This window comes from Arachis ipaensis, chromosome B8 (genome assembly GCF_059453495.1).
Source record: "Arachis ipaensis isolate K30076 ecotype BB chromosome B8, ASM5945349v1, whole genome shotgun sequence".
Taxonomy (NCBI): Eukaryota; Viridiplantae; Streptophyta; class Magnoliopsida; order Fabales; family Fabaceae; genus Arachis; species Arachis ipaensis.
Window position 1 is genome coordinate 122,855,557 of NC_142443.1, and position 24,343 is coordinate 122,879,899.

Sequence of the window (24,343 nt, forward strand, 5' to 3'; positions counted from 1 at the left end):
TTTATTTTTTGAAATTATGTTTGCTAATACTTTTTGTGTATTAATTTTTGCCAACAATTTTTATTTTTGTACATGATATAACATATTAAAATTAATTTAGCAAATTAAAGTATTTTATTAAATTTGTAATATCAATGACAAATTTAGAATATTTATCAAAGGTACAATTAGAAAAAAAAAAGATATTTCACTTTCATAGTAGCCCATCAAAGGTAATAAAAAAAATAAAAATTTAAAATCTACTAGTTCAATAATTCTTTGATTTGTGTTGAAGTATGAATATAATCTTTGACATATTATTAGACTATCTATTTATAGAATGATTAATTACTTAGTGATAACAATTAGGTGCTAGTTAGTAATTTTTCTTCTCTTGTTAGTTTATAATTAGCTCAGGTGTATTCATATATATAGTGTAACTCCTTTTCTAGATTAATACAATTTTTTCTTTCCTCACTTCTCCAATACGATATCAGAAGATATTCTAATCTAAACCTTCTTCTTCCTGAAGCTTTTATAATGTTCTTCTTCTTCTTCCTCTCATCTTTTTCTCCTTTTTTTTTCTTTTCACTCAAGTTCACAAAATAAAGTTTGATTAGAACTTGCTTAGCTTACAATTCTTGTTCTTGCTAAAAGTAAGAAGCTCCAATCAACGAGCTCAAGATAAGAAGTTTTAGATCTTCTAGACTCAAAGATCCATTGATCCTTCATTTCATTGCCAAGAATCCTTCCTTCTCTAATTCGCTGGACTTCAATTTTTCGATGGCAGATCTATTTTCACGTTCTTCCGCAAATTAACCAGGTCGGATGTAAGTGGGTCTACAAAGTCAAGCTAAAGGCTGATGGCAGCCTGATAGATACAAGGCTCACCTCATTGCAAAAGGATATACACGACAAGTAGGGGGTTGATTTCAAAGATATCTTTAATAATGTAGCAAAGATATCTACTATGAGGGTACTTCTCAACTTAGTTGTAGCAAAAAATTAAAGTTTGTTTCAGTTGGACATCAATAATGCTTTTCTTAGTGAGGAATTATTTAAGGAAGTATATATGAAACTCCATCTTGACCACCTGAAACGAAAACAAGGATTAGTTTGCAAGCTAACAAAATCCCTTTATGGCCTTCAACAAGCATCGCGCCAATGGTTCTAAGATTTTTTTCCACACTCACCGCACATGGATTTACATAATGCAAGAATGATCAATCTCTTTTATCATTTGCTTGTGGTAACAATTCGACTTTTTTTTTTCTCATCTATGCTAATGACATCATTGTGACCAGACCAAACATCAACATGATACAAGAGGTGAAAAAGACATTGGAGACTTTCTTCCATGATTTTAAAAATCGGACCGGACCGGCTGGTCGAATTGGTTTGATTGGGAACCAGCGAAGCCAATGATTTGGTTCTATGCTCAAAATCGCTCGTGACAGAATCGGACACAAACTGCTAAATCGGCCGAAAATCGACTGGTTGAACCGGACCAAAAACTGGTCGGTTTTCCTGGAACGACGTTGTTTTGATTAAATTTTTTAAAAAAAAGAACGTGTTGCTCTCCCCCTAACCCCTCCTTCGTTCCTAAATCCTAACTTCGTTTCCTTCCTTCCTCAACTCAAAGAGAGAAAATGTGAACTAAAAACCCTAGCTTGCTTCCACCACCGCCAAATGGAGTGAATGACTGTTGTCGTTTGTGGTTGTCCAAGGCTTCTCTTTTTGTCCTATCCTCAGCTCTATGTTCGCTTTCTTCTTTCTCGCTCAGCGTCCATCCTCTATCATCTTCGTTCTGCTCGTCATCGACTTGTCGCCTTCATCTCGTCGCCGTCGTCTCTTGTCCTGCTCTCTCCGTCGCGCTCAGCCCCTTTCGAAGGTCAGTGGCAGTGCTCAGAATAATTCATTTTTCTATTTACTTTCTGTTCTAAAAGTGAAATCATTGAATGATTATAGGAGTTTTGTGTTTTTGTTGAAATTATTGATAAGCTCTGGCTTTGCTATGCTATTGTGTTGTATTTTTGACTTTTTGTTGAATGATTATTTTATTTTTGGCTCTACTGTGCTGTTGTTGTTTTTGACTATATTGATAATTTATTGATTTTCAGTTATGGATTATTATTTTGTTGAATGATTATTTGATTTTTGATTCTGCTGTACTGCTGCTATTTTTGACTGTGTTGATTATTTATTGATTTCAGTTATAGATAATAGTATTGATCAAGAAATAATTGCTGATAATAAATTATCTGTGGATAATAATTTGCCTGCTAATCCTCCTATTTTGAATGATGTTGCTAATATTAATCTCCTAGTTCTAATGATAGTCATTCATAAGCTTCTTCTAATTTACGGGAAAAAAGAGATCTAGCTTGAAAATATGTTGCTTCTCAATATTTAGATATTTTTTTATATTATTTAATTTTTATATTTGTACTTTGATAAGATCTTATGACTTTGGTTGATGATATTTTATGTAGTATTTTAAATTTGAAAAAATATTTTAAGATTAGATTAGACTATAATTATGTTTTAAGGTGCTTATTTATAATTTATTTATTATTTTACTCTAAAACAGTTTTTCGATTGAACTATAGTTGGACTAGTGAACCAGTGACTAAAATGGTTCAATGACCGGTTCGATTTTCGGAACCTTGCTTTCTTCAAGTTAAAAGTCTTAGGAGATCTCAAATTTTTTGTTGGATTGGAACTAGCAAGATCCGAAAAAGAGATATATCTTTCACAGCAGAAGTCTGCTCTATCCCTTCTTGAAGACACAAATTTCTTAGAGTGCAAGCGTGCCACTTCACAAATGGATGAAAATTTGAAGATAAAGGCTTCAGAGGGCGAGCCTCTACCTGACCTAACCCTATACCGAAGACTTATCGGCATACTTATGTACTTTACAATTTCACGGCCATACATCAGATTTGCAGTCACGAAGCTTGTGCAGTACATGTCTGACCCGTGTGTTCCCCACCTTCAAGCATTCCATCAAGTGTTAAGATACATCAAAGAAGCCCCTGGATAAGGTGTGCTATTTCCAATAGCAAACAAGTTCAACATCTCTATCTATGCATATGCAGACTAGGGCGAATGCTTAGACACACAACAGTCAACCACGGATTACTGTGCTTTTTTAGGAGATGCCTTGGTATCCTGAAAGAGCAACAAGCAAGTAGTGGTAAGAAGCACAACCGAAGTAGAGTACAGAGCTCTTGTGAGATTATTTGGTTGATAGGACTACTCAAGTTTTTGAATATTCATGTGGATTTAGCCATGTTATTTTGCAATAACATCTCAGCCGTTCACATGGCAACAAACTCTGCGCTGCATGAGAAAATGAAACATGTCAAAATGGACTATCACTTCGTTAGGGAGAAAGTTGAAGCTGGTTCTATCAAACTTGTGTACATTCCCAACATGCACTAATTAGTTGACATCCTAACAAAGCTCTGCCTCCTCTTGAATTTTGGTTCCTGACGCGTCTCTAATGACCATTTTAGAATTTCCAATAAATCAAAACTCAAGCTCATCGCAAGTATAGTTCTAAACCGGTAACTAGTACTATCAAAGTTTAGTTTGGTTGTCACAAGTTCAACCCAATTCAAATTAAAATAGTCGAGAGTATTACTCTCGCGTCGTCCTCCCTAGAATGTGGAATTGTGTGAATCAAAGTTGGTTGGGATAATCGGGGTTGATAAGCATAAACAAGAAATTAAACTAAAAAAGATAATTATGTGAGAAACTTAAGCTGCAAGAAACTAAAGTAAGGATGATGGAATTCTCAACTAAGCAATTATGGAGTTAACAAGGCACGACACGAATTAAAATATATTCTAAAAAAACTAATTAAATTAACTAAAAATACCTAAAACAGAAAATGATCAAAGAAGGTTTTTGGGTTTTAGTATAAGTGTAAAAGGCTCTTGGCTAAAATGTGAGAAAAAGGGATCACCATCCTTGTCTAGCAATCATGTAATAACAATGATGAGGAATCAATCCTATTAAGTCTATCTCTATACTTGAGGCAAGTCAAATAGACATAGTCAACATTAATCCATAAGTCCTAATCTAACTACTAATTGACTTAGTAAAAGACTAGTGTCAATGGGTATCAATTTAACTAACAGAGACCCTAGATTATCGATCCAATCAGACACAATGACTCAAGATCACCCAATTTATTTAACCTAGGCCAATAGTGTGAAAAATTACTCCATAATCAAAGAAAATATTTCATCAAACACTAGGTGCGCACTAAATAAAGACATGGGTAAGTTGCAAAATAAATGAAATTTAAAACTATCAACTACATATAATTACTATCAAAGGCTATAACAGACATGGAAGGAACATAAAACTCAAATCCAATTAAAGAAATTCAATATTCACAATAGTATCAAAGTATAGTCATAGGTAACAAAAATGAGTAACTAACAAGTAAACTAAGTAATTGAGAGTGCAATGACTACAAAACTAAAATTAAACAAGATCCAAATCACAATTCAGTAGCAAAGTATTGATAATCCTAAGAAAACCTAGAGATAAGGAGAAATTTTTTTCTCTAGAAAAAAACTAAAAACTTAGAACAAAAACTAAAAGATTTTCTAAGTATGAGTGTGTGTGTCCATCTCCTTCCATTCTCCAGTCAATTAGACTCAGCTTGGTCTTGGAAATGGCCTAAAGAGCTCCAGAAATTACCACTCATGTGCTCCTTTAACGAGGCACATTTTTGGTGTTCCGTGTACATGACAGGGCCCGCGTACGTGAGATTACCAAAATTCAAATCATGCGTACGCGGCAATTTCTTACGTACGCGCTACTAAAACTTCAAAACTTTAAATCTTCATGATTCCTTGCTTTTTCATGCATTCTTCTTTACTTTTCTAAGCCATTCTTATCCTATAAATTCTAAAACATTTAAACACATATATTAAGGTATCGAATGGAGTCAAAAGTAATATAAATTAATCAATTAAAGGCTTCAAAAAGCATGCTTTAGTCACTTAAGTACAATTAAAAAGAAATCATAAAAGCATGCAATTTTAATAAATAAATGTGAGAGAAATCGACAAATTCTACTCATTTAAAGCAAATAAATATTATGAAATGTTGATTTGTCAGTTCCTTATGGCAAAGATGGGCATATTGACATATATGATCCATCATGAAGGGAGATATTAGACCATCTATTTATAAAATCATCAATTAGTTAGTGATAATACTTAAGTGCTAGTTAGTTATTTTTTCTTCTCTTGTTAACTCATAGTTAGCTCACGTGTGTATGTGTGTGTATATATATATTGTAACTCCTTTTCTAGATTAATACAACTTTCCATTTTTTCACTTCTCCAATACAGATTCAGTTAAATTTGGTAATATGGTTTAGTAACACTTTTGCACTACTTCTTCTACCTTTAACCCACCATCCTTTTCAACAAATATGGTTTCTTCTAACTATAATGTAATATCTTGACACTTTGGTTCTATTGGACAATTGTTAAGGTTTTTCTTTTTAGTTGTTGAAATTTCTTGTAATATTGTAAAAAGCAAAAGAAATATATTAGCTAAATCTAAATGGGATGCATAAGTGAATGCAGTGGCAATTGGTCATAATCCATGGCCTTTATAGCTTGGTACTAGAGTAGGATATTAAAACATTATATTCATGTGACTAATTTTAAGTGACAAAAAATATAAGTTTACGACTGAGATACCTTACTGCACAAATACTAATGAGATATTTTTACTAGAGGAACCTCATTTAGAAAAATATTTTCTTTGGTTGGATCATAAAATCTTTCAATCAAGTTAGCTTGGATAGGGAGTCATTCCTTGAAAGTTGGAAGGAAAGTAGAACAGTTGTGAGTTCACAAAGCATAGTACTAAAGTTATACACATCAACTTTAATTTATGAATGCAAAGTTTTTCTCTAATAATCTCTGGTACCTTATGAGTGAAGGTACTCAATACCCCTAAATGTGTTAAGAGCTAACCTTGATATTATTTAGAGGTTTGTTAATTGAAAAATATTTTAGTTTATGATTTATATATTAGTTAGTCTCACATTGTTATCCAATTTATCTAGTTTTTTCTTTTAGTTTTTTTCTTTTTCACTGCTATAAATATGTGTTGATACCTAAATTTATCTATTTATCTTTAGTGTTTAATCAAGTTATATAACTTTATTTCTATTTATTCAATATATACAAAATATAACAAAAAACAATTAAATCAATTTTGTTAAATATAATAAAAAAATATATAGAAAAAAAGGCAACAATGATAATGGTGCCTCACATATAACTAAGATATGTTATAACGAGAGTATCATTGCAACCAGTATATTGTTGCTTAGTCTATTTTAATTTCTTTTTAAATAAAAAAACTTTTTTCTTTCAACATAAATAAAGTTTTAAATGGTTATTTTTTTTTGTCTATCATAAATTTAGCTTTTAAAATATCACCAAAAAATATAAAAAATAAAAAATAAAAATATTTTAATAATAAAAATAAAAAATAAATGATAATAAAATCTTATATCAATTTGATTGAAAAAAAAAGAAGAAACAGTTCAGTAAATCAAAATGTGATGATGATGATGATAAGGAGTAAAGCAACAATGGTAGCACAAAACATATTCTAGTAGCTAGTGAAAAAGTTTTAGAATGATTTATCAAATACCTGTTAGATATTTTATAAAATCAGTCATTTACATACATTCAGTTATTATTAATAAATTCTTTGATTTAATTTGAAACTTTCAATTCTTGAATTACAGAGCAAGATGAAATTAAGGTGTGTTTTTGTTGTTATGTGATCAGAATTAGGGACCCAAATTTTATAAAATTTATGATGAACAGTCGTATTTTTTCTATCAAAAAACATATCTATTACCAATATAATTAATGAATAATTACCACATCACCCAAACTAATTTCTATATTAACAATTGGACCACAATTAGAATAAAAATTCTAACAATACTACCACTAAAGGAATGAGTGAAGAAAATAATTTTAGAAAAGTATAATCATGTCAAACATCTCTTATCCTATAAATTTGAAGACCCATAATCAGGAGAGGGGGATTCTAAAAGAAATTTTTAAGAGGAACTTGAAAAAAAAAAAATAGTGTGTGATCCGATAAAAAAAAGTAGTATCTTCAGATAACAAAGATCCAGTAAGATAAAAAAACAAAAGAAGAATTATTTTAAAGTTGAAGTAGAGTAAACATATTTAACATCAATCACATATAAGTATCCCCTTGGCTCATTAGGTGCGTACTATTCATTTCTATTTCTATCTTAAGACGATATAATATTATTAAATGTGATTCAAGATTTCAAGCATAAATTTTTACCCAAGCGCTATCTAAACTTTTATAATATAATATAAAAAATAGAATGTAGTGTATATGTATGTCTACATTGGGTTTAATAGAAAAAGAAAAGCAAAAAGAATAAGAAAAACGTTCACATTGCTTGAATGGAGTAACAAACTTATTTCTCTTCAAACACAAGCGTATCTGACTCTTGAAAAATGGCAATAACAAATTTAAAATATCAATGCACCAAGTGAGCATGGGAACTTGTATTTTGAACTAATATGACCATATAAAATCTTAGTGAGGGTAGTTCACTGTTTTTTTTTTTTTGTTATTATTATTTCATAGAAGATATAAAATATGAATATAAATTCAAATAAAATTATTTTTTTTTTAATATTGTAGCCAAAATTAATTGGTACATGTTTTTAAGAAACTTGTGTCGCCGATTTTGTTTTGTTCTTTTTTATAAACATATTTGGTTAGCATCTAATTAGATATATCAGGTATTATGTACGCTGCCAATTAATATTTTATATTATCAATTGTTAATAAAAACTATTAATCGAGAGACAAAAAGATAAAAGTGATTAATTTGTAATTCTTAAATAACTAATTTAATTGATAAAATCACTTAAAAATAAATTTAGAGAACAACCTATTTTTTTAGACTAATTTTACTATTAATCTTATAAAAGTACACAATCTTAGCAATCACAACCATAATTAATTAGCAAATAAATGTATGCTCATGATGTGGTTTCTTATAGATAAGGATGGATCCAAGTATGTATATGTGGGAACAATTGCCCCATTAAATTTTAGGTAAAAAATAATAAATATATATTCAATTATAATAGTGTGTTTGTCCCTACATTTAAAGAAATTTTATTTATGTGTGAGAAAAAATTGTTATTAAATGTCAACACAACGATAATAGTTAGGACAATTCATAAAAACAAATCAAATGGGAATCAATATTATACCAATATCTTGAAATGAAATAGCTTACATGCATGTCCATTTTTTATGTATGTCTCTATGTAACTCGAAGCTTTTAAACTCGATTTATGCAAATTCCATATAAATCGAATTAATTTGATTCGATATAGCCAAACTAATAATAAATTGAACTGAGTAGATTTAATTTAGCAGTGGAGGAGTTTTATTTTGGTAATTCAAAATAGCTTGTTTTGATTTAGTACAAGTGGATAGCACATGGTAAATCGAGTCTAATGAATTCAATTTACCACTACAATGAGTCAATACTATAAATTGAATTCTATTAAACCTATATAAATACGTGTAGAACATTAAACCTTCATGAAAGTGACACTCACAATTGATAGTGAAGATAGTTTTTTAGTTCTTGTACACTAAAAAGGAATGATTAAAAAAAGAACGTGAGAAAAAATAAAATTTAGTGATAAAGATCTGCTGAGTGTATTCACTATACCTTGTTGATGATTGGATTTTTGATGGTTTAGAATTTCACAAATGAATTCTCGTTGCAAGTATAGTTCCTAAACCAAACAATAATCCTTTCATACAAAAGATTGTTTGTCACAAGTAACAAACCCCTAAAATTAATAACCGAAGTATTCAAACCTCGGGTCGTTCTCCCTAGGAATTGTAATGAAGTGTTTTGTTATTAGTTGTGAGTTATTTTGGGGTTTTGGATAAGAAGCATGAAAAGTAAATGGCAATGAAAATAAACTAACAACTATAAAAGGCTCTTGGTAAGGTATGAAAATTAGAAGTCCTATCCTAGTTACCCTTCTCAATTGTGATGAGAATTGTTCATTGCTACCACTTAGTTAACCCTTACTAATTAAAGGAAAGTCAAGTGGATGAATTGACTTGAGCCACAAGTCCTAGCCAACTCCCAAGGAAAGACTAGCTTTAGTGCACTCCAAACTAATTAGCAATCTCTCCAATTATCAATCAACAAAGGAATTAGATAACTCAAGTGTCACTAATTACTCTACCTAGGCCAAGAGGAACAAAATCTACACTAAAACTAAAAGAGACATTTCAACAAACACATAGAGTGCAATAGAAGTAAATATTATTAATTGCAAGAATTAAAGGAATCTACAACTACAAAGGCAAGAGATCAACAATAGAAAAGCAAAGAAGAACAATTGTTATGAATTACCTCTTATTGAATTGAAAGAAAGTAGAAGGAACAATACTAGATCTACAACAAAATATAAGAACAACATAAAGGAAATTACAATAAAATAATAGAAGAAGATGAATGTAGCAACAAAGAATTGAGAGATAGAAGGAGATGAAAGCATGAATTAAAACCTAGATCTAAGAACTAAACCTAATCCTAATTCTAGAGAGAAGTGAGAGCTTTTCTCTCTAGAAACTAACTCTCACTACAAAACTAAGCTAAACTAAACTAATGGTCAAAAGTAAGTAAAGTATGTTGATTCCCTTTCAATCCTTAGCTTAAATAGCATTAGAAATGAGTTGGATTGGGCCCACAAGGCTTCAGAATTCGCTGGCCACGTTTTGCTTTAAGTGAACCAGGTGGCAGCAACGGCGCGTGTGCGTACTGTGCGCGTACGCGTCATCATGAGCGGTTCAACCATAGCAAATCTTATATCGTTTCGAAGCCCCGGATGTTAGCTTTCCAACCCAACTGGAACCGCATCATTTGGACCTCTGTAGCTCAAGTTATGGCCGATTAAGTGCGAAGAGGTCGGCTTGACAGCTTTCCGGTTCTTCCATTTCTTCATGAGTTCTCCAACTTTTCATGCTTTCTTTCTTCATTCCCTTGATCCAATCTTTGCCTCCTAGACCTTAAATCACTTAACAAACATATCAAGGCATCTAATAGAATCAAGGTGAATTAAATTTAGCTATTTTGATTCCTAAAAAGCATGTTTTCACATTCAAGCACAATTAAAGGAGAATATACAAAACCATGCTATTTCTTGAATAAATATGGGTAAAAGGTGATAAAATCCCCAAAAATCAATACAAAACAAACCGTCAAATTGGGGTTTGTCAACCTCCCCACACTTAAACCAAGCATGTCCTCATGCTTAAACCAAGAATGAAGTAAGGGTATGGCATTTATTCAATGGAAACTAACTAAATGCAATCTACCTATATGCAACTATCTAAATGAATGCAAGTGCTTGGTCAAAATAAATCAATTCTCAAGAAACATATATGCACAAGGGCTAAGGACTAGCAAGTCTAATCCACAATTGAATTGAGTTATTAAATATTTTTACAAACTTGCATGAAGAATGATGATCATAGGTGAAAACATGTAATTGAGCATCAAACCCTCACCGGATGTGTTTGCACTCTATTCGCTCAAGTGTTTAGGGTTGATTCACTCAATTCTCCTCTATTTCATGCTTTCCAAGATTTGTTTTTCTTCTAACAATCAACATTTATTTCATGCATGCATACAAGTATCATGAGGTCTTTTCATTGGTTGTAATGGGGCTAGGGTCAAGGTAAGATGCATATTTGGTCAAGTGAGCTTGAAATTTGAATCTTTGATAAGCTTAAACTTCCCACCTAGCCTATGTCATCCTATACAATTAAGTTCTAACCTAACTACCCATTTTCTCACTTTTTCACATACTCATGCATTTTCTTTTTCATTTCGCAACACTTATGCATTGAGTTTATTGGACCTTACTTTGGGGCATTTTATCCCCTTTTTATTATTTTTTCTTCTTCTTTTTTTTTCTTTTTTCTATTTTTTTTCTTTTCCATATTATTTTTCTTTTTCTTTTCTTTTGTTTTTCTTATTTTTTTTCTTTTTATATACAAGAACCTCAATGCATAAGGTTTTACATTTGATCAATACATGAGTATGTATCCAATTCCCAATATTTCCAATAACATTACAAAACTACCTTTTTATTCACCCAATGTCCCAAGGTTCCCACACTTGAATGATACTCACACACACTAGCCTAAGCTAATCAAAGATCCAAATTAAGGGACAATTATTGTTTTTCGCTTTAAGGCTTGTAATGTGCTAGAATAAGAATAAGTGGGTTAAGCGTAGGCTCAAATTTGGCTAACAAAGGAAGATAAAAGGTAAGGCTATTTGGGTAAGTGAGCTAATAAAATGATGGCCTCAATCATATAAATGCATGAATACACAAAATAATGGACATAAAGAATCAAACAAATCAAAGATTACAATCATAGAAAGGGACTAATGCACACAAGAAGGAAAAATAAGTGGTTATAAGATGTAACCACACCATTAGGCTCAAATCTCACTTGCTTGTGTTCTTAGCTCAAAAACATGATCCACAATATATATAATTCAAGCAAGTTCTATGAAAGGTTTTCACTCAAATCAATTGAGATGCCCTATAGATAGAAATCTTGAAAATTTTCATTATTTTGACTAAGCTTATTGTGTATATATATGAAAAAAATAAGAAAATGAAAGTAAAAATCCTAAGAACCTAAAATGAAATGCAAAAGTGTTGGGATTAGAAATTTGTCACCCAAAATCGCCGATCGGTCGGACGACCTCCCCACACTTAAAAGTTTGCACCGTCCTCGGTGCACTCAAAGATGAGCAAGGGGGTACGGCGACTCTCCGGATTGCTATGTGTTCTTTCTTCCGCTTCCATGGTTGCTTGTGGTGCATTCATTATGAAAAACAAAAATATAACACCATAAGATGAGAAGATATAAAAGCAAGGAAGCATACATTGTTGGAATGAGGTAAATCACTAGAATGAGGTGAGTGAATTAGTGTGACATTAAGAAATATTAGGTGTGTGAATTCTAAATTGCGCGGTTTAGAATACACATTAGCATAAAAGCTATGTCACAAAAGAAGCATGCACTTCACTTATCCTAGTGTGCTTGAGATGCTTTAAGTAAGCTTGTAAGGTAAGACAAGCATTAGAGAAGCATGAAAGCATTCAAGTCAAACATATGGATGGATATAATCATGAAATACAATGCATTAAGGTAAATGCTCAACATCATCCATCAAGAGGTTGCCTAATCGAGGGAAAAGGATCCAAATCACATGATGGCTAGCTACAACATGCAATTCAAAAGAGTTATAAGCTCGAAGACAATTCTCATCACTTGGTATTTTTCAAAAGGTAAGCAAGAAGAACTCAAAACCAAGTAACAAAATATAACCTCAATCATAGAATCCAACAAAGATATCTAAAAACATTCATGCTAAAATAGCATTTAGGCAATAAGGGATATAGCAATGTATAGTAAACAAAGTCAATACACCAACACTTATGATGAAAAGAGAGAAAATAAAATGAAAACTAAACTAAAACTAACGAATTAACTAACCGACTAACTAATTAACTAACTAAAATAAATGGTTATCAATGGTGTTTGGAAGTGTTGGATGAGGGGTAGGAGAAAGGAGAAGGAAAGAAATAGAAAGAGGAGAAGAAAAGAAATGTGGTGAAGGAAGGAAATCCGCGCGTACGCGCGCATGCCGCGCGCGCGCGGATGGCTTATTTCGAGAGTGACACGTACGCGTCATGTGCGCGAGCGCGCAAATAGGTTTGTGCCAAAGGCACAGTGCTGGCGCGGCGCAGGCACAACTCTTTGGAAAATGTATAGAGGTATGAAATTTTGCAATCCACGCGTACGCGTACATGGCGCACGCGCGTGGATGGTCGAAAACACTTGATGCACGCGTACGCGCACGATGCGCATACGCGTGGATGGTGCTCTGTTTTTCAAATTTTTTTTTTTTTTATGTTTTTGCACCAATCCAAGCATTCTAAACCTCCAAGTATCTACCAAAACACCCTAAAACCTTATTTAACATACTAAACTACCAATTAAACTCAACTATCTAAACAAACATGAAATTAAACTAATTCTATCAATATGTACAAAAGAGAAAATGAAAGGATTTTACCATGGAGGGTTGTCTCCCACCTAGCACTTTTGTTTATTGTCCTTAAGTTGGACTTATGGGGAGCTTTTCTCAAGGTGGCTTGTGCTTGTACTCATCTTGGAACTTCCACCAATGCTTGGACTTCCAATAAGCTCCATCATTCAAGATTAATATCTCCAAGCTTTGATGGAGTTCTTCACAAACCATGGGCTCCCAATGTTGATCCTCATGTGTTCCCGGATCCCATATTTTGTCTTCACACCCATCTCCAAGTTGATTATCATTAATCCATGTGGGTGGTGAGCAAGGTGAATTCTCTATATAGTGGCCAACAATCCTCCTAGACCCATCTATTTGAGCACTACTCCAACCTTTATATCTCATGCTTGATGCATCAACCATAATGAGCCTTGATTTGCAACGCCAACCACAAAACCTTTTTCGTTTACGCTTCATCCCACAAAGCTCCCTAAGTTGGCCATCCGTTTCAAGCAAACCATATTCAAGTGGGATAATAAAGCTAATAGAAATGAATTTCACCCACTCAAATGAAGGAGTAGATGGCAACCTAGGCAAAGACAACTCCAAGAGTTTTGATAAAGCGTATTCAATTCCCATCCTCCTTTTTCTAAGGATTTCCACCTCTTCACAAGACTTCTCAATTATAATCCTTTGTTCAACAATTTTATATAAACCTTTTCTCCTACTCAAGTCATAAATGGGAGGGTAAGAAAAATTTACCTCCACATTGCTTTCCATCTTGTTGGGAGAAGGTTCTTTATGCTCAAAGGATTCTTCACCACTAAGGTTTGATGCTTGATCTTCATCACCAAGGGAACTCACTTCTTGCTCTATCCCATCCAAATCTTCATATGGAATATGTCTTGGAAGGTGTGCACTTTCCTTCCTAGCATCAATTTCAATCATCTTGGAGGGGTTTTCTTCAATTCTAGATTCCCATGGAGGCTCCGCATCTCCTAAGTCTTCAACCAATTCTTCCCTTTCTTCAATAATCATAGCTTCCTCCAATTGTTCCAATACAAAGCAACTTCCCTCATTCTCCACCAATCTCTCTTTTATGTTATGCTCTTCATTTGATTCCCCGCATGTAGCCATGGGAGTTTCTTGAGAGTTCAAGCATTGGGATGCTAACCGGTTTACCACCTCATCCAAGGCGGCCGTGAATTGTTGCACATCCCTTTTCATTTCCTCTTGTCCTTGAACAAGAATATCAAGGATGTCATCCATTGGAGGTTGGGGTGGATGGAAGGGTTCATCAATTTGGGGGAAGGGTTCATAGTAGGAAGGTGGTTCTTCTTGGTAGAGTTGTGGTGGTTCAATAATTTCCACTCTTTCCACTTGTTGCACAACACGCTCCATGGTTGCTTGAAGTTGATCCAATATTTCCTTGAGATGATCCCTTGACTCTTGTTCCTCTTGGATAATATGATTAGGATCATATGGCTCTTGGATTGATGGACATGAATATTCGTCCATGGGAGGTTGTGGTGGAAAGTGGTATTCATCTTGTGGTTGAAAATTTTCATATATTGGAGGTGGTTCATCTTGGTAATAATGTGGAGGAGGTGGCTCTTGAAAATATTGATGTTGGAGTGGTGGTGGCTCTATATGTGGTTGTTGGTAGGATAGATATGGGTTAGGGTCATATGAAGGTGGTTGGTAAGAAGGGGCTTGTGAGTATGGTTGAGAGTTATGTTGAGGATATGGTTCATAGGCATATGGTGGTGGTTCTTGAAAGTCACAAGGTGATTCACCATAGCCATTGGATTGATATGCATCATAGAATGGCTCTTCTTCATAGTGCATTGGTGGAGGTTGTTGCCATGAGGATTGATCATAAGCTTATGGCTCTTCCCACCTTTGATTGTCCCATCCTTGATACACATCTCCATTATAGTCCTCATCACCTACAACATAGTTGTAATCACACTCATAGCCAAAATGAGAATTCATAATGGAAAGAGAAAAAAAAATCAAAAGATAATGGAAAATAAGAGAAATAAAATTCTACAACTAGCAAATAAAGCAAAAAGCAAGATATTCACACAATTCACATATGTACAATAACCAATAACATAACACCATTGCAATTCCCCGGCAACGGCGCCATTTTGATGATTGGATTTTTGATGGTTTAGAATTTCACAAATGAATTCTCGTTGCAAGTATAGTTCCTAAACCAAACAATAATCCTTTCATACAAAAGATTGTTTGTCACAAGTAACAAACCCCTAAAATTAATAACCGAAGTATTCAAACCTCGGGTCGTTCTCCCTAGGAATTGTAATGAAGTGTTTTGTTATTGGTTGTGAGTTATTTTGGGGTTTTGGATAAGAAGCATGAAAAGTAAATGGCAATGAAAATAAACTAACAACTATAAAAGGCTCTTGGTAAGGTATGAAAATTAGAAGTCCTATCCTAGTTACCCTTCTCAATTGTGATGAGAATTGTTCATTACTACCACTTAGTTAACCCTTACTAATTAAAGGAAAGTCAAGTGGATGAATTGACTTGAGCCACAAGTCCTAGCCAACTCCCAAGGAAAGACTAGCTTTAGTGCACTCCAAACTAATTAGCAATCTCTCCAATTATCAATCAACAAAGGAATTAGATAACTCAAGTGTCACTAATTACTCTACCTAGGCCAAGAGGAACAAAATCTACACTAAAACTAAAAAAGACATTTCAACAAACACATAGAGTGCAATAGAAGTAAACATTATTAATTGCAAGAATTAAAGGAATCTACAACTACAAAGGCAAGAGATCAACAATAGAAAAGCAAAGAAGAACAATTGTTATGAATTACCTCTTATTGAATTGAAAGAAAGTAGAAGGAACAATACTAGATCTACAACAAAATATAAGAACAACATAAAGGAAATTACAATAAAAGAATAGAAGAAGATGAATGTAGCAACAAAGAATTGAGAGATAGAAGGAGATGAAAGCATGAATTAAAACCTAGATCTAAGAACTAAACCTAATCCTAATTCTAGAGAGAAGTGAGAGCTTCTCTCTCTAGAAACTAACTCTCACTACTAAACTAAGCTAAACTAAACTAATGGTCAAAAGTAAGTAAAGTATGTTGATTCCCTTTCAATCCTTGGCTTAAATAGCATTAGAAATGAGTTGGATTGGGCCCACAAGGCTTCAGAATTCGCTGGCCACGTTTTGCTTTAAGTGAACCAGGTGGCAGCAACGGCGCGTGCGCGTACTGTGCGCGTACGCGTCATCATGAGCGGTTCAACCATAGCAAATCTTATATCGTTTCGAAGCCCCGGATGTTAGCTTTCCAACCCAACTGGAACCGCATCATTTGGACCTCTGTAGCTCAAGTTATGGCCGATTAAGTGCGAAGAGGTCGGCTTGACAGCTTTCCGGTTCTTCCATTTCTTCATGAGTTCTCCAACTTTTCATGCTTTCTTTCTTCATTCCCTTGATCCAATCTTTGCCTCCTAGACCTTAAATCACTTAACAAACATATCAAGGCATCTAATAGAATCAAGGTGAATTAAATTTAGCTATTTTGATTCCTAAAAAGCATGTTTTCACATTCAAGCACAATTAAAGGAGAATATACAAAACCATGCTATTTCTTGAATAAATATGGGTAAAAGGTGATAAAATCCCCAAAAATCAATACAAAACAAACCGTCAAATTGGAGTTTGTCACTTGTATGCATATCTTATACTCAAAACCTCTGTATTCATTATACCTTGACTTGGAAGTGATCCAGCCTAGCTTGAGAATAGTTGAGATAATAATTGTAAAATTCGGTCAAATCGTAATTAATTAAATAATAAATTAAATATGAGCGAATATGGTTAGAAAATTTAGTAATCAAAATTTGATGATTTAAATATGATATTTGGACTCAGTAGATTTTTCTGAGTCAGAAAACATAGTTTTATTCTTAAAAATACGCACTGGAAATTTGACCGACAGTACCGGCTGAGATATGTCCGATACTGCAGCTGAGAAAATTAATTATGAGTGAGAAATGTTAAAAAGTTAAATATTTATTGTTGAGGTGGTAAAAATAATTAAAGCGCACATTAAAACGATAATCTTAAAGGTTTTGGTCCAAAATTGGGACAACAGGCTAAAACAAGTGAACAGGGTCCAAGTGGGCCCAAACTCCCATATATATACCTATATTTAATGAGTTTTCAGCCACCATTTTTCCTATTTTACGAGAGAGACACGGAATTGAGATAAGAGAAAAGAGAGGAGAGAAAACCCTAGCCACCCTCACCTTCAAATGACCATAACTTTTGCTACGAAACTCCGATTGACGAGTTATTTGTGGCCACGCGTCACTCTTCTCGCCCTTTTCAATTTCATCTAGGTATTGTGGTGAGTAATTCTCTGTACTTTGCCCAGTTTTGATTTTTCTCTGAAAATGCGTTTTTGGCCTTGGGCTTTGAGAAATTTTGTGGTTTTAGTTATTTAGGAGTGCTCTAGTATGAGCAATTGGTGAGTTCTACCAACTAATTTTGTGGGTTAAAGTAAGAAACCCTCTAACCCTTGTAATTTATGAGATTTTGTGAGTCCTAAGTTGATATATGTATGTAATGTGTATATTAGAGTATTGGGTACATTTTTGGAGCTTGAAATTTGCTTGTGGGGTTGGGTAGAGCTTGGAGCTGAGACTTGGTGAGATTTCACAAGTTGAGAGCTTAAATTTGACTTCTAAGAGGTATAATTTAATTTTTATTTAAGTACCATGTGGTGTGATGAGAATTCCTAGGTTAAATGCTCCTAGGATTAAGTTTGAATTGTGTGTATCGTTGAAATGGATGGGTATAGATGACATGTTATAGAGAATAATGATTTGGGTATGTATTGTGTGATTTTACATATTTGAGTGTTGTGAAATTGAGGATTTGGATAATGATAGAATGTGTTGAATTATGTATATATATATATATTGAATTGATGAATTGGGTCAGAGGTCGTGAATCTTGGGTCAGAGGCCGGAAAGAGGTAAGGAAGGTGATGAGCGGATAATTTATACGCTTTTTGGCATTGCTTTTAGTATGTTTTTAGTAGGATCTAGTTACTTTTAGGGATGTTTTTATTAGTTTTTATGTTAAATTCATATTTCTGGACATTACTATGAGTTTGTGTGTTTTTCTGTGATTTCAGGTATTTTCTGGCTAAAATTGAGGGACTTGAGCAAAAATCAGATTCAGAGGTTGAAGAAGGACTGCCGATGCTGTTGGATTCTGACCTCCCTACACTCAAAGTGAATTTTCTGGAGCTACAGAACTCCAAATGGCGCGCTCTCAACGGCGTTGGAAAGTAGACATCCAGGGCTTTCCAGCAATATATAATAGTCCATACTTTGCCCAAGTTTAGATGATGCAAAAGGGCATTGAACGCCAGTTCTACGCTGCAGTCTGGAGTTAAACGCCAGAAACACGTCACGAACCAGAGTTGAATGCCAAAAACACGTTACAACTTGGCATTCAACTCCAAAAGAAGCCTCTGCATGTGTAAACTTCAAGCTCAGCCCAAGCACACACCAAGTGGGCCCCGGAAGTGGATTTATGCATCAATTACTTACTTCTGTAAACCCTAGTAACTAGTTTAGTATAAATAGGACTTTTTACTATTGTATTTACATCTTTGGATTATCTTTGGATCATATTGATCACGTTGGGGGCTGGCCATTCGGCCATTCCTGGACCTTTATCACTTATGTATTTTCAACGGTAGAGTTTCTACACACCATAGATTAAGGTGTGGAGCTCTGCTGTTCCTCATGAATTAATACAAAGTACTACTATTTTTCTATTCAATTCAACTTATTCCGCTTCTAAGATATCCATTCGCACTTCAACATGAATGTGATGATCGTGACAGTCATCATCATTCCCTATGAACACGTGCCTGACAACCACTCCCGTTCTACCTTAGATTGAATGAGTATCTCTTGGATTCCTTAATCAGAATCTTCGTAGTATAAGTTAGAACCCATGGATGGCCATTCCTGAGATCCGAAAAGTCTAAACCTTGTCTGTGGTATTCCGAGTAGGATCTGGGAAGGAATGACTGTGACGAGCTTCAAACTCGCGAGTGCTGGGCGTAGTGACAGACGCAAAAGGATCAATGGATCCTATTCCAGTATGATCGAGAACCGACAGATGATTAGCCATGCAGTGACAGCGCATTGGACCATTTTCACTGAGAGGACAGGATGTAGCCATTGATAACGGTGATGCCTAACATACAGCTTGCCATGGAAAGGAGTAGGACTGGTTGGATGAAGACAGCAGGAAAGCAGAGGTTCAGAGGAACGAAAGCATCTCTATACGCTTATCTGAAATTCTCACCAATGAATTACATAAGTATTTCTATCTTTATTTTCTGTTTATTTATTATTATTATTCGAAAACTCCATAACCATTTGATATCCGCCTGACTGAGATTTACAAGATGACCATAGCTTGCTTCATACCAACAATCTCCGTGGGATCGACCCTTACTCACGTAAGGTTTTATTACTTGGACGACCCAGTGCACTTGCTGGTTAGTTGTATCGAAGTTGTGACAAATTATGAATTAAGATTAGAGCACCAAGTTTTTGGAGCCATTACCAGGGATCGCAATTTCGTGCACCAAGTTTTTGGTGCCATTGCCGGGGATTGTTCGAGTTTGGACAACTGACGGTTCATCTTGTTGCTCAGATTAGGTAATTTTTTTTTGTTTTATTTTCAAAAATTTTTCAAAAATCTTTCAAAAATTTCTCATCTGTTTTCGAAAATTATTCTAAATTTTTAAGAATGAATTCTAGTGTTTCATGAAGCATGTTGAAGCCTGGCTGGCTGTAAAGCCATATCCAAATTCTTTTGGATTAAGGCTTCCACTTGTCAACATAAAAGGCATGTATATGAAGTTGGATGAAGTATCAGCTGTTATATGCCTGATTTGTATCTTCTAAAGCTTGGCTGGCTAGTGAGCCATGTCTAACCCTTGGATTGGAGCTTTAGGCTAACATTGAAAGATTCCTGGAATTCTTATTAAAAAATTTTGAATTTCTTATTTTCTTTTTCCTATATGTTTTTCGAAAAAATATACAAAAATCCAAAAAAAAATAATAATAAAATAAAAAAAATAAAAAATATTTTGTGTTTCTTGTTTGAGTCTTGAGTCAATTTTAAGTTTGGTGTCAATTGCATTTTTTCTAAAAATTTATGCATTTTTCGAAAATTCATGCATCCATAGTGTTCTTCATGATCTTCAAGTTGTTCTTGGTAAGTCTTCTTGTTTGATCTTGATGTTTTCTTATTTTGTGTCTTTTGTTGTTTTTCATGTGCATCTTTGCATTCATAGTGTCTAAGCATTAAAGATTTCTAAGTTTGGTGTCTTGTATGTTTTCTTTGCATAAAAATTTTTTCAAAAATATGTTCTTGGTGTTCATCTTGACATTCAAAGTGTTCTTGGTGTTTATCTTGACATTCATAGTGTTCTTGCATTCATCACATGTTTTGATCCAAAATTTTCATGCATTGAGTCTTTTTGATGTTTTTCTCTTTTCATCATTAAAAATTCAAAAATAAAAAAATTATCTTTCCCTTTTTCTTCGCATAAATTTGAAAATTTGAGTTGACTTTTTCAAAACTTTTTAAAATTTAGTTGTTTCTTATGAGTCAAATCAAATTTTTAATTTAAAAATCTTATCTTTTTCAAAAATTAAATCTTTTTCATTTTTCTTATTTATTTTCAAAAATTCTAAAAATATTTTTCAAAAATCTTTTTCTTAATTTTATCTCATAATTTTCGAAAATATTATCAATAATTAATGTTTTGATTCAAAAATTTCAAGTTTGTTACTTACTTGTTAAGAAAGATTCAAACTTTAAGTTCTAGAATCATATCTTGTGATTTCTTGTGAATCAAGTCATTAATTGTGATTTTTAAAAATCAAATATTTTTCAAAACTAATTTCAATCATATATTTTCAAAAATATCTTTTTATCTTATCTTTTTCAAATATCTTTTCTAACTTCTTATTTTCTTATCTTTTAAAAATTGATTTTCAAAATTTGTTTCAACTAACTAATTAACTTTTTGTTTATTTCTTATCTCTTTCAAAACTACCTAACTAACTATCCCTCTCCAATTTTCGAAAATATCTCCCTCTTTTTTAAAAAAAAAATTCTTTTTAATTAATTAATTGTTTTAAATTTTAATTTTAAATTTTTTCCCCTTTAATTTTCGAAAATCATCAACTCCTTTTCAAAAAATTATTTTCGAAATTCTCTTCTCTCTCACCCTCTTCTATTTATTTAATTACTTACTAACACTTCTCTTCATCTCATATCTCTGCTCTTCTCACCCTTGTGTTTGGATTCTCCTCCCTTCTCTTTTCTTACATTACATTCTTTTCTTCTTCTACTCACACAAAGGAATCTCTATACTGTGACATAGAAGATTTCATATTTTCTTTGTTATTCCCTTCTTTGTCATATGAGCAGGAGCAAGGACAAGAACATTCTTGTTGAAGCAGATCCTGAACCTGAAAGGACTCTGAAAAGGAAACTAAGAGAAGTTAAAATACAATAATCCAGAGACAACCTTACAGGAATTTTCGAACAGGAAGAGGAGATGGCAGCCGAAAATAATAATAATGCAAGAAGGATGCTTGGTGACTTTACTGCACCTAATTCCAATTTACATGGAAGAAGCATCTCAATTCCTACCATTGGAGCAAACAACTTTGAGCTGAAACCTCAATTAGTTTCTCTGATGCAGCAGAACTGCAAGTTTCATGGACTTCCATCTGAAGATCCTTTTCAGTTCTTAACTGAATTCTTGCAGATCTGTGATACTGTTAAGACCAATGGGGTTGATCCCGAGGTCTACAGGCTTATGCTTTTCCCATTTGCTGTAAGAGACAGAGCTAGAATATGGTTGGATTTTCAACCTAAAGACAGCCTGAACTCTTGGGATAAGCTGGTCACGACTTTCTTAGCCAAGTTCTTTCCTCCTCAAAACCTGAGTAAGCTTAGAGTGGATGTTCAAACCTTCAGACAGAAAGAAGGTGAATCCCTCTATGAAGCTTGGGAGAGATACAAGCAACTGACCAAAAAGTGTTCTTCTGACATGCTTTCAGAATGGACCATCCTGGATATATTCTATGATGGTCTGTCTGAATTAACTAAGATGTCATTGGATACTTCTGCAGGTGGATCCATTCACCTAAAAAAACGCCTGCAGAAGCTCAAGAACTCATTGACATGGTTGCTAATAACCAGTTCATGTACACTTCTGAGAGGAATCCTGTGAGTAATGGGATGCCTCAGAAGAAGGGAGTTCTTGAAATTGATACTCTGAATGCCATATTGGCTCAGAACAAAATATTGACTAAGCAAGTCAATATGATTTCTTAGAGTCTGAATGGAATGCAAGCTGCATCCAACAGTACTCAAGAGGCATCTTCTGAAGAAGAAGCTTATGATCCTGAGAACCCTGCAATAGCAGAGGTGAATTACATGGGTGAACCATATGGAAACACCTATAACCCCTCATGGAGAAATCACCCAAATTTCTCATGGAAGGATCAACAAAAGCCTCAACAAGGCTTTAATAATGGTGGAAGAAACAGGTTTAACAATAGTAAACCTTTTCCATCATCCACTCAGAAACAGACAGAGAATTCTGAGCAGAATCTATCTAGCTTAGCAAATTTAGTCTCTGATCTATCTAAGGCCACTCTGAGTTTCATGAATGAAACAAGGTCCTCCATTAGAAATTTGGAGGCACAAGTAGGCCAGCTGAGTAAGAAAATCACTGAAACCCATCCTAGTACTCTCCCAAGCAATACAGAAGAGAATCCAAAGAGAGAGTGCAAGGCCATTGATATAACCACCATGGCCGAATCAGAGGAGGAAGGGGAGGACGTGAATCCCAAGGAGGAAGACTTCCTGGTTCGTCCAGTGATCAATAAGGAGTTTCCCTCTGAGGAACCAAAGGAATCTGAGGCTCATCTGGAGACCATAGAGATTCCATTAAACTTCCTTATGCCATTCATGAGCTCTGATGAATATTCTTCTTCTGAAGAGAATGAAGATGTTACTGAAGAGCAAGTTGCCAAGTTTCTTGGTGCAATCATGAAGCTGAATGCCAATTTATTTGGTAATGAGACTTGGGGAGATGAACCTCCCCTGTTCACCAATGAACTAAGTGCATTGGATCAACTGAGATTGCCTCAGAAGAAATAGGATCCTGGAAAGTTCCTAATACCTTGTACCATAGGCACCATGACCTTTGAGAAGGCTCTATGTGATCTGGGGTCAGGAATAAACCTCATGCCACTCTCTGTAATGGAGAAATTGGGAATCTTTGAGGTACAAGCTGCTACAATCTCATTAGAGATGGCAGACAATTCCAGAAAATAGGCCTATGGACAAGTAGAGGACATGTTAGTAAAGGTTGAAGGCCTTTACATCCCTGCTGATTTCATAATCCTAGATACTGGGAAGGATGAGGATGAATCCATCATCCTTGGAAGACCCTTCCTAGCCACAGCAAGAGATGTGATTGATGTTGACAGAGGTGAACTAGTCCTTCAATTGAATGAGGACTCCCTTGTGTTTAAAACTCAAAGTCATCCTTCTGTAAACATGGAAAAGAGGCACAGTAAGCTTCTCTCAAAATAGAGTCATACAGAGCCCCCACAATCAAACTCTAAGTTTGGTGTTGGGAAGTTTCAACAATGCTCTGAACATCTGTGAAGCTCCATGAGAGCCCACTGTCAAGCTATTGACATTAAAGAAGTGCTTGTTGGGAGGCAACCCAATTTTTATTTATTTAATTTTATTTTATTTTTATTGTTATTTCATGTTTTATTAGGTTCATGATCATGTGGAGTCACAAAATAAATAGAAAAATTAAAAACAGAATCAAAAACAGCAGAAGAAAAATCACACCCTGGAGGAAGGACTTACTGGCGTTTAAACGCCAGTAAGGAGCATCTGGCTGGCGTTCAACGCTAGAACAGAGCATGGATCTGGCGTTGAACGCCAAAAACAAGCAGCATCCTGGCGTTCAGACGCCAAAAATGCACACTGAGAGAAGCTGGCGCTGAACGCCAGAAACAAGCA